At 38.0% G+C, this 11,088-nt stretch overlaps 1 protein-coding gene across 4 annotated transcripts in view; it reads left to right on the top strand.

The window, feature by feature from the left end:
- The first annotated feature begins 271 nt into the window (after positions 1-271).
- The window catches only part of NFKB1 (nuclear factor kappa B subunit 1), a 105,803-nt gene continuing 94,986 nt past the window's right edge, over positions 272-11,088 (top strand). For 2 of the 4 annotated variants that reach the window (XM_081812048.1, XM_081812047.1), the window contains exon 1: positions 273-394. The gene's annotated coding sequence lies outside the window, so the exon portion shown is untranslated. Of the gene's footprint in view, positions 395-11,088 lie in introns of all 4 variants that reach the window. The other 2 variants (XM_081812049.1, XM_081812050.1) reach the window with 2 other exon arrangements.

Below are 11,088 nucleotides of genomic sequence, written 5' to 3'. Positions count from 1 at the left end.
GCGACGCGCTGACAGCTTCCCCTGCCCTTCCCGTCGATCGGGCCTCTCGCCGCCGCCGCCGCCGCCGCCCTCGGCCTGCGCCCAGCCGCCGGCCCCGCTCCGAGAGCCCAGCGCAGCCCAGGCCGGAGCCGCCGCGGCCGGGAAGGCGGCACTGCCGCGGCCCGGCCACCGCGCGCCCTGCGCTTCCCTCCGCCCGCGCTGCGGACATGGCGCGGCGCTGACTGGCCCGGCCCGGCGAGACCGCGCGCCCGCTCGCTCGGACCCGACCCGACCCGCACCGGACCAGCTCCGGCTCCGGCCGGCCGCTGCTTCTTCCTTCGCCGCCCGCAGGCCCGCGCCGCCCGGGAAGGGAGCCCACAGGCGCAGGGAGGCCGAGCGCGGACTCGCCACCACGGTAAGCCGAACTCCGGCCAGTGGGGGCCACGCCGGGGACGTGTGGCCCGAGTCCCGCCACCTACCCGCCCCGCACCCCCTCTAGCCCTGTTCGGACTTCCTCATTCCTGCGCTAACCGCTGGGCTAGACCGGACGGAGGACTAGGTTGACAGTAGTTGAGAGGCACATGGGCTTGGAGAGGGGGGCAAAAGGCACATCTGGACTTCGCGGGGGCTTGTTGGCCAGAGGGCCGCTGCTGCCCGGGCCGTCCTTTCTCCTCGCGTCCCAATGCCAGGCGGGAACGGGGACCTGTGAGGGAATTCTCGCAAACTTTTTTTTTTTTTTTTTATGTTTACCCCCACCCCCAGCCCCTCCCGGCGGGTGGCTTGAGGGTTGAGGTGAGCTTCGGAGAGGGAAGGTGGTTGGTGCAGTGCTGAACCAGATTTCACCTAAGGGCGTTCCATGAAATGAAAGCAGAAGTGTATGTCAGTCCTCTTGACTGGGAAAGCCCTCCTCAGCTCCCCCAAATTGAGTAGAACAGCCTCATTCCTTCATCTCCTACTTCAAAAAGAACACTTCTCTCTCTCTCTCTCTCTCTCTCTCTCACACACACACACACACACACACACACACACACACACGCACGCACCGACCAACCAGGACGTACTGTATTCACCTACTATAGGATCCGTATCTTTGTTTTCAAAAATCAAGGAGGGCCTGGTACTGACCCTACAGGGCCTGGCATTTGAGAAAAGAAATTACCTACTTAGAGCACTTTTTAGACACTGATTATGTAAAGCACTTGGACAACAGGACCCTATATCATGCATGACCTCGAAAGCAAAAATAATAATATAAACAAAGCCTATCCTCAATACAAGTTTTCTTATGGTCTTTAAAAATAGATAACAGTGGAGATGTTTGCCCTGATTTATTGGTCTATACTGACACCTAAATGGGACTTGATGATATAGTACTTGATTACCAAGATTTAAGACCTTTTCATGGACTTCGTTAAGTAAGGTTTTTCAGCATTGCAGCTTATTAAGTAACTGTATTTAACTTAAAGATTTTGTTATAAAGCCCATAATCTGAGAACATGACTAGAGTTTTACTAAAACATTTAATAACTCTGGCATACAAATGTTCTATAAACTGGTGATCTTTGGTAAACACTGAAGCTTAAGATCAAGATGTCCAGTGCTTATTTTTCTAGCAAAACATCTCAGTAGAATATTCTTGAGTAGTTTAAATTGCATAGTGTTTGTTAAAACTAAAACGGACTCTTAATTAAAATAAAGTTCTTAGTTGAAGTATGTTGTTTTCCTAATTTTAATATTGTGCTTTCTAGAGATGAATCCTTTTACTGTTTGATGCACTAAAGAAATGTACATAATTTAAAGCAAAGTATTTTTTGAGCTTATGAGCTTGGGAAGACAGGAAATACAAAGATTTGTTTCCTGTAGTATTTTACATTTATTATGTAATTAAGTTGCTAAGGGGAGTTGAACATATATCATAAATGGAAACATGAAGTCTCCTGAAATTATTCATCCATATTGATATACCTGCAACTCCCCAATGCCCTCTGGAGCTTGTTTAGATAAAATGTCTTCCTGGGCCACAGCCTACTGGACAAATGTGAACACAAAGAAAGGCTCATTATGTGTAGATTTAATGCTGGCACTGAAATACTGCTCGCTGTGAATAGTAAATCACTTCTAACCTGTTTGAAAGACTTTTTAAAGGAAATATTATAATCCTATTAGATGTTGGTGGATTTGACAGTTAGGGTTTGAAAATCTGTTTTCTTTGTTTCCAAATTTCAATTTGATCTTATGTTCTGCAGCTGGCATTCAGATGGGCTGAATAAACACCCTGTTTTTCAAACCCAGTTAGTAAATACTAGAGTATACATACAAAAATAGTTGTTCCCCTTTGTAAGCACTACTTTGATCTTCACACTTCCTTCTTACTTCTACCTCTTAAACAAGTTCATCTGTGATGACTGAGTTGCCTTTGGTAAAAAGCTTAGTCTGAAATAGCTAGAATCGTAGATTTAGTGATCATATTCCTCCTCTTTCTCTTGTCATCTTCCTTGGAACAAACTGAAGCTAGTTTAAGAAACTAATATTTAGGCAGGTTTTTACTACTACTTTCAGACTTGCAGATAATTGGTGAAGTAAGTTACTACCTTCATTTTCCCAGATTGCTCATTGTGGTAGATAGAAGGTCTAGATAAAGACTTGGCGGCTGCAGGAATCTTGGACTGTCATTCAATCAGCAAGATCTTTTTTTTTTCTTTTTTACCTAATTTATGAGAGGTATTCCCCTGTTGAAGAGGTGAAAGTTCTGGCTTCTGGGGGGAAGTGGTTACTTCATAACCTTCAATTAGTTTGAACTTGGGAGAAGTAAGAACAGTATTGACATTTTAAAATAATAAGTTAAAAAAATGTGAGTTTCCATATGGATTTTTGATAAAGTAGTGAAAATATTTTTTTCTTCTTCAGAATTTCTTAGAAGATGTGTTCTTCTGGGCATAGAGATGGCTGCAATAGAAAGTGTGTCTGGAAATGCAGAATAGTTTAACCAATAGAGTAAATACTCAGATTATGCTGGTCCAGTCTACAGATTCAACAGGAATCACATTAGCAGGAATGGATGCATAAGAATCAATGGCTATGCAAATTAGCAGGGCGATTGTTTTATTGGTTTTCTGTTTATAGCATGAATCATTTAAGGTGGCAAGATCATTACATATTGTAAGAACAGAAGGAGGAAGAGAAGGAAGAAAAGAATTTTAGCGTCGTAGGACAATTTTAAATGTTCTACTCTTACATCTACATTTATGTCTGATTAGAGTTAATTGACAACTGCTTCTTGGTGACCAGTAAACCACACTGAAGCAATTTGTGCTCCTTTCTGGGAATTAATTCTCATTTGCACTCTTGCACCTTCCACAAATCCTGAACTCCCCTGTAATGTTCTTAGAGGTGAGCAGGTAAACCATCAGAAGCATATATACCACTATAAGTTGACCCTGTCACTTAGGTGACCTTGGGGATTTTCAAGAACTAGAAGCATTCAGCCTTAGGAAGGAGTGTTTGGACTTGTGTCATAGTCCTACAAGTTGGTTTGGCTCCTTGACCTTTTTTTTTTTTAAACAATGAAGATTAATATTTGAAACCACATAATTTGGTAAAGTTAGTAGAGTAACATAACTGAGACTCTTATCTTTGTAAAATTTCATTAATGAGTATCTAGTGTCTCACTATTGAAAAAAACAGCATTGTTTTCATGATGATAAACTTGCTTTGGACCTTTGGTCTCTGCTGTATTAAAGAGGGTATTCCTGGGTACAAATTAATGTGCTGTCTTTCATATTTTGGGTGAGGTTGATAGACCTACCCTTGAAAATCAACTAATAGTTTAGAAAATAAGTTGTGAAATAATATTTTATTGCCTCACTACAAATAATTTAAAGCCTAACAATTTTACATAAAAGTAGTATAAGATGTCATTTGTTAAAGATCATAGAATCCTCAAGAGTAGATTATGAATGAAAACATTTAGAGTATTAATCATAAAAATATCATTGTATTTTAAATTTTAAAAAGAAATCCATTAATTATTATTCTCTCCTTATTTTCCTGTAGTAACTAATAGATTTAATTATCAGTAGTACAAGTTTCATCTGCTTTGATTTGTTGCCTATTTTTGAAATTAGAATAATGAAATGGAGGCTTAATTCCCCATTACAAATTGGCTTATTACTTTTTATTTGTATTTTACCATTAGGCCAAAATCTTATAACCAGCTTTTATTCTGACGCATACTTTCAAAAGATATTAATAAATTTAAACTATAGACTCAATTTCCTTAAATGGTGAAAAAAAGATTCTGACTGATGGAGCTTTAAAGAATATAAAGATTCTATATGGCTTATTCTTTAAGAACCTAATTATTTTTAAAAATAATAGAAAGGAGAGGAAAAGAGCTATCTGAAAGAATCAAAATCCTATAGTTCCAGCTGAAAAGAGATCATATCTAACTTATACTGACAAAGGCGTATCTAACATTCAGCATTGTGCTTGTTGGTACTAGTAGATCATCAATAACTATTTTTTGAGTGAAGGAATGGCATAAGTTTTGTTTTGTTTGTTCAAAATTAGGGCAGCTGTTTTCTACAAGGAACAAAAATTACACTATTTTGCCTTCTGGGAAGAAAGAAACCAAAAACTAGCTCTTGCTTCCTAGATATTATATTCTTATCTAAAGAGCGCATGAAGTTTACTAGAACAAGGAATTTATTAAAAAGTACCCAATGCCTTTCAAAAGGAAAGCATTTCATTCTGAAAGATGAGTTTATGCAATGGGAAAAAAAGGCTTTTAGTTTCCAAGTTTTAGAGGCACTTACGAAGCAAGGTAATAAAGTAATTGAAATGATAAAAGGTGCTATGCAAGTAGAAAAGTGTAACTTTTTGGCTACTCTAGAATTTCCCTGCGCTCCATTGAAACTGTAATTTCATTAGTAGTATCTCCAAGAAAGGAAACAATGCTACAGGTGCTGCTTTGTAATCCAAAAATTGTGAAAGCCTATCTAAATTAATCAATTAAAAAGTAAAACCAAAATATGTTAAGCCATCCAGAATTAGATACTTACCTAAACCTATAAAAAACGAAGGGGGAAAAGTTATTAGCTGGAAAACCTCAGGAACAAGCAGGCAGTTAGTAAGGTATACTGTATTTTCCACTTTCACACTTTAATGATTTTGCAATACCCAGGACCTCCTTACGTCAGGGTGTTGTTGATTATTTTTCACTTGTAGCATTTTTGGAAAACTGTCCTTGAAACGCTAAAGCTAACCGTGTGTTCTCTGTGGACACAATTTATGAAATCTGCCATCCAGACTAGAAAAGAGCCCAGTGCCAGCAGCCCAGGCCTGGTGTCCTGATCCCAGGGAGAGTCAGAACCATGTTATTGGAAATTGCTGATTTCTGTCCCCCCTGCTCTGCTGCCCACTTAATTCTGGTGCTGACACAGACCTCTCTTCGAATCACTTACATACATTCAAGTTTTAAAAATGAAATTTAAAAAATTGTTCACAAAGATTTCTATGTATAATCATTTTTATGGTTGCCAACAAACTGTGAAAGAAACTACCTGTTTACTTATATAACAAGTGCACTATAAAGCTGTCATTGTTGAAAAGTACTTACAGCAGTGTTTGCTAGTTAAAATAATAAAATATAATCCAAGTACTTTGGTAGCTTCCCTGCGAGAAGTCTCAGAGAAGGATAAATTCTGCTGTGTTCCATTACATAATCAGCTCAGTCTACAGCTTCTAGGCATGAAGAGAAACATAAACGAAAACACAAAACTATAATGTTGGCCTTTTCTTTACTGTATTTAGCAGGAATGGATGCCTGCTCATACATTTCATACTGGAAGATAAATCCATGGCCAGCTCATACATTTCATACTGGAAGATAAAGCTATGGATTTTTCTTAGTTTTAAGGCTTTTGATACATGAGTATTTGTTGGTGAGATTTTCTTTTCTCTAACTTGAACTAAAAAAATACAAAACCTGCATATAGTTAAGCATACCTCTATAGAAAGCGTTTAACATTAAAAAAATTTGATTGCTAGAGTGAATTTGTTCAAAATAGCAGTCATTTAAAAAAATGATTCAGACTGTGATTCAGACTGAACATATTACACTCTGTTTCAATGTCAGGACATACCTCTCCCTCCAGAAGTCAGTTTTTATCTCCAGAAATCAATTCTAACATATATCAAGCATGAAAGAAGAAGAATTAAAAGTGATGACAGACTCCCTAACCAGTCTACCTGTTTATTGGTTCTGTGCCCACGCCTGCAATTCATTCAAATAGTGAGAATAAATTACTTGATTGTCTTAGAAAATATGCCTTCCGAGGCAAGAATTTTAGGAATGGAGAGAATAACTATATTTTGAGGGTTTTAACATGAATTCCTCATGTTTTATTGATATTTGAAGAACTTCTTTGTCTACTAGGTCTTAACTTAGGTATAGGTTTATTTTTTAAGATTTAAGCATTTATTGGTATTTGATAATTAAGACTTGGTTTATAAAACTTCAGTGTTTTTTTCTTTTAAACAGAGGCTAGGTTTGGTGGTGAGGTCAAAGGAAAAGAATCCCTTACAATTTATAGCATTTTGTATAATGCTCTCTAAATAATACAAGCACCTTTATGACTTATAAAGTTAAAATAAAGATGACATAGAAGGATGGAAGGAGTTTGAATGGCTGTTTATACAGAGAAATTTAAAGTAGGAAGAAACATGAAGAAGGTTAAGAATAAAAATTAAATTAATGTTTTTAGTTTTGCTGGATATTCAGGAAAGTACTTAAGGGAATACACAAAATCATTAGTTTATATAAAATTAAAATTGAATATAAAATCTAGGCAGTACAAAAGATTTTTTTTTTTAATAGAAGGAGTGGGGGGCAGAGGGGCAAAGGGAGAGGGAGAGAGAATCTTAAGCAGGCTCCATGCCCAGCACGGAGCCCATCGCGGGGTTGGATCTCACGACCCTGAGATCATGACCTGAGCCAAAATCGAGAGTCAGGTGCTTAACCGACTGAGCCACCCCAGTGCCCAGAAAAGATTATTTTATTAAATGTATTCACACTGCTAATTTCAAGCCAGCCAGGAAGCCTGGGAAAATATTTTGTTGGGGATGGATTAAAATGAACCAAAAACATAGCTAATTCCATACCATATTCATTTAATTCATTTATTTATTATGCAGTTAACATATAGTAAGGTATGTAAGTTAAGTATTTGTGTGTGTGTGTGTTTTAAATCTATGAGTCTTAAAAATCTGGTCAAAATCAAGGATAATGAAAGCATAGGTAAGGATTTAGTGGGAATGTCCTCAATAAAATTAGATCTTGAACTTTCTTACTGACTTGAATATGAACAAGAAAAATAATCTAGAAAGTGAATCAGAATTCCAGAGAAAAGGATAAATTCTGTGTATCATGGATGAGAAGGGGAGAGTCATGATGAAAAGAGAGAGATTGAAAAGAACTTTTTTTATAGGCATTTCACTGTGGATTATCCTATTTTTGATTAATTGAAAACAATGGCTATTGCCTCCTCATTCTGAAAACATTTTAGAAGTCACTTGTGATTAAGCAAACCTCAGCACACCTGGGAAATTAAAATCAAAAGCATGGTATTTGACAATTAAATGTATTTCCTTGCTATCATGCCATAACATAGCATTCATTTGATAAAATATCTTGATGGTTTCTCTCCATGTCTTTACCTAATTTCCCATTTTAGGCATTTAACTAAATTTAACAAGTACACCTTAGAACATTTTAATATTTCCTGACTATTTTATTTTAAGATTTTATTTATTTGAGAAGGAGAGAACACAAGCAGGGGGAGAGGGAGAAGGAGAAGCAGACTGAGCAGGGAGCCCGAGGCGGGGCTGGATCCCAGGGTCCTGGGATCATGACCTGAGCCGAAGGCAGACACTTAACCGACTGAGCACCCAGGTTCCCCTGACTGTTTTAAAACATTACCTTAGCAGTCATTTACCCTCAAGTTCTTTTTTATGATGGTCAGGGAAAGTATACCATTTCTCTTAGAAAGTGTACTGTAATAGCCAAATAGGAATCAGTCCAAAGGTAGTTCAATCCTGTGTTGAAATAAATGGATGATTTTGGGGGGACAGTTGTGCTATATTTACTAAGTATTTGTTAAACTGGAAGAATCCAGTCATTCAAGGCAAGCCACAAAAAACAGTAATTTTATTGCGGAGCCACTTAAGTATCTTCACATAGATATCCCCATCGGTATGCCGGTACCAAATTTATGGTCATCCTCATTCACCAAATTGCAATCCCTCCCCCACCCCCCATGCACATTAAGGCATGCAGGTGTCAGCCCACTGTGGTCCCTTTGGTAAGTTCCCCATGCCAGAAATTTAGGATCCCATTCTTCATGCATTCTCATTTGTCTCCTCCAATCCCCAAGTTCTATTAATTCAGCCTCTTCCTCGCCTCCAGAATCCATCCCTTCCTCCTTGAATTTCTAACTTTCGTTTTTGCACTGTCTCCTGATTCATTATCTCCTTCAGTTCTGTCATTCATTCCAACATAAAGGTCAGCTTTCCAAAGCGCAAGTCTGATCATGTCATAATCTTTATATTTCTGAAATGAATCTCTGTTGTCTTCACAGGCTCATTCCTGCACAGCTCACCTCCCACCCTTGCTCCTCCCCCATCCCCTATTTCTCAAACCATCCACATCAGTTTTCAGTTCCTTACCCTCTGTGTGTTCTCCCTTTGAATGCCTCTGCATGCGCACTCCCTGTGTGAGGAGTGTCCTTCCCTTCCTCGCCAACTACTCAACCTTCAGGGATGGTCTGGCGTCGTCATTTCTCTCTCGCTCTCCTCTATCCATTCTCCCTGACCTCTCCATGAAGTTATGTGCTTGCAATCCATGTTCTCTTGACTTCTTAGGTTTTCTAGACAGAAAATATGTTGAGGGTGAGGATTTTATCTTACTTTTTCTTTGCATAGCGCCTGGGAAGTTTGCTAAATGAGTAAGTAAATAACTAGAGAGAATGTCAGCAGGTATTGACTAGGTAGCTGTTGATTAAACTGTGTGGCTCTGGGCAAATTAACTTCTCTGGGTTTCATTTTCTCTCTATAAAAATGAGAGGGTTAGACTAAATGACCATCTACTTCTAAAATTCTTTGTTTCTTTGATATGATAGTATTTGGAAGACTTCAGATTTTCTTGATCTATTGAGCAAGGTCACCTTAAGGAAAATGTGTGTGAGAAGGTACAAAGACAATTCTTGACTGTCATTATGATAATATGAGGAACTGTTCATTTTTGGATTATGAGTTATCATTTATAGTCTTAGTCTAGTTTCTTTGTGACATCAGGTGTTTCTGGGTTGCATCTTTTTGTTATTAATCTCTACTATGTATTTACATTCATATTTCTCCAAAGAAATTGAAGACACGCTTGATACAGAAATTGAATATAAAATACAATATTTTAACTCTAACTGGGTTCAAGTTCTCCTTAATTATAACTATAGTTGGAGGAGGAAAAAAGGGAAGTGGTAGTAATGTAAGCTCAATCCTCATGTGTCAGAACAAGAACATAATGTCTAAAATCGACAAATTAAGAAAAAAGATATAAACATAGTATTTGGAGATATGAAAAGAACCCCCAGGAAAACCAAAAAGAGAAAGTTAAGAGTGTTAAAAAGTCAGTCACTCTGAAAAGCAGGACTGGAGATGAGGAGAGGTGGGGTAGGGGAATCTTTGCTTTTTTGTAGAAGCTCTTCTACCTTTGCATAGTAGGATATCTTTTTTAACCATTAATTCATTTGAATATACGTTGGGTCCTTTCCATGTGCCAGGTTCTAGGAACTGGGAATACTGAACAAGACAGAAATCCATGATTTCATGGAGCTTAGATCATGTAATGTTTTCAGTTTTAAAAATTTTCTCTTTACATTAGCCTTTTAAAAACTGAAGAATCACGTAACTAAAAGATTGCATTAATCATAAGAGTACAGCTTTAATGATTTACCTCAAAGTGAATACACTTAACTTAGGTGGTGCTCTAGAAGGAACATTACCAGCACCCCAAAAGCCCTATTTCTGCCCCTTCATGATCAGGACACCTACCCTTCACTCTCATTTAAAAAGTTTCACTAATGGAGCACCTGGGTGGCTCAGTCGGTTGGGCGTCTGCCTCCCGCTCAGGTCATGATCTCAGGGTCCTGGGATTGAGTCGCGCATGAGAAGCCTGCTTCTCCCTGTCGTGCTCCCCCTGCTTGTGCGCATGCTCTCTCTCTTTCTCTGTCAAATAAATAAATAAAATCTTAAAAAAAAAGTTTTCACTAATGACTTTTGGATTATATGCATGTTGATTCCATGAGTCCACATATAAATTCATCCACATACAATTGAGAATTGACTGAATGAATTCATTACTCCAAGGTGCTAAAAATGAGCTTCACACAAGTGGGAACTGTGCTATGATTAAAAGCCCTAAGATGAGTTCATTTGAGACTTTAATCACTAAACAAAATATAATTTGTAAAAATAAAAAACAAATCACATTTTCATATTAATTTGTCATTTACGAGTTTGAGTAAATGTTTTGTTTATTGCCCAGCAGTCAAGGTCACTGACAGAGAGATATGGGAGAAAGAAGTATTCACATCAGACCTTATCAGACATGGAAGAGAATGTAGTTCACTTTTTTCTTCCTTTATAGATTGACATCTGCATAAATTGAAGGATTTATGTGAGTGGTCAATGTGGAAATGCCTTCATAACTAGATTTAAGGACTGAAAGTTCCCTGTATAAGGCCTGATTTTGACGCTTACAAATCATCATTTGTGTGTTTGTGTAATTGGAAGGTCACTGTTGTTCTTATTTCTTCAAGGAAACCCTTTTCTCCCTCCAGAGCGATTGTCACCATATCCATAGAACCAAGCAAGTATTGCTGGTTCACATGATTAATTCTTTTCATTTAAAACATAAAGGATATACTTTTATAGATATGTGAGGATAAATAAAAATGAAAATCCAACTGAAGTTGTCATACTCAAATTTAAGAGAACTTGATTGTTTTCTCTATATCTGATCAAAATAATGTTAATCTCTAATTCATAATTCTT

The sequence above is a fragment of the Leptonychotes weddellii genome, chromosome 2 (assembly GCF_054177405.1).
Source record: "Leptonychotes weddellii isolate Sample4059 chromosome 2, ASM5417740v2, whole genome shotgun sequence".
Classification (NCBI taxonomy): Eukaryota; Metazoa; Chordata; class Mammalia; order Carnivora; family Phocidae; genus Leptonychotes; species Leptonychotes weddellii.
Note: the sequence above shows the minus strand (reverse complement) of the source record. Positions and strands in the feature narration are given on the sequence as shown.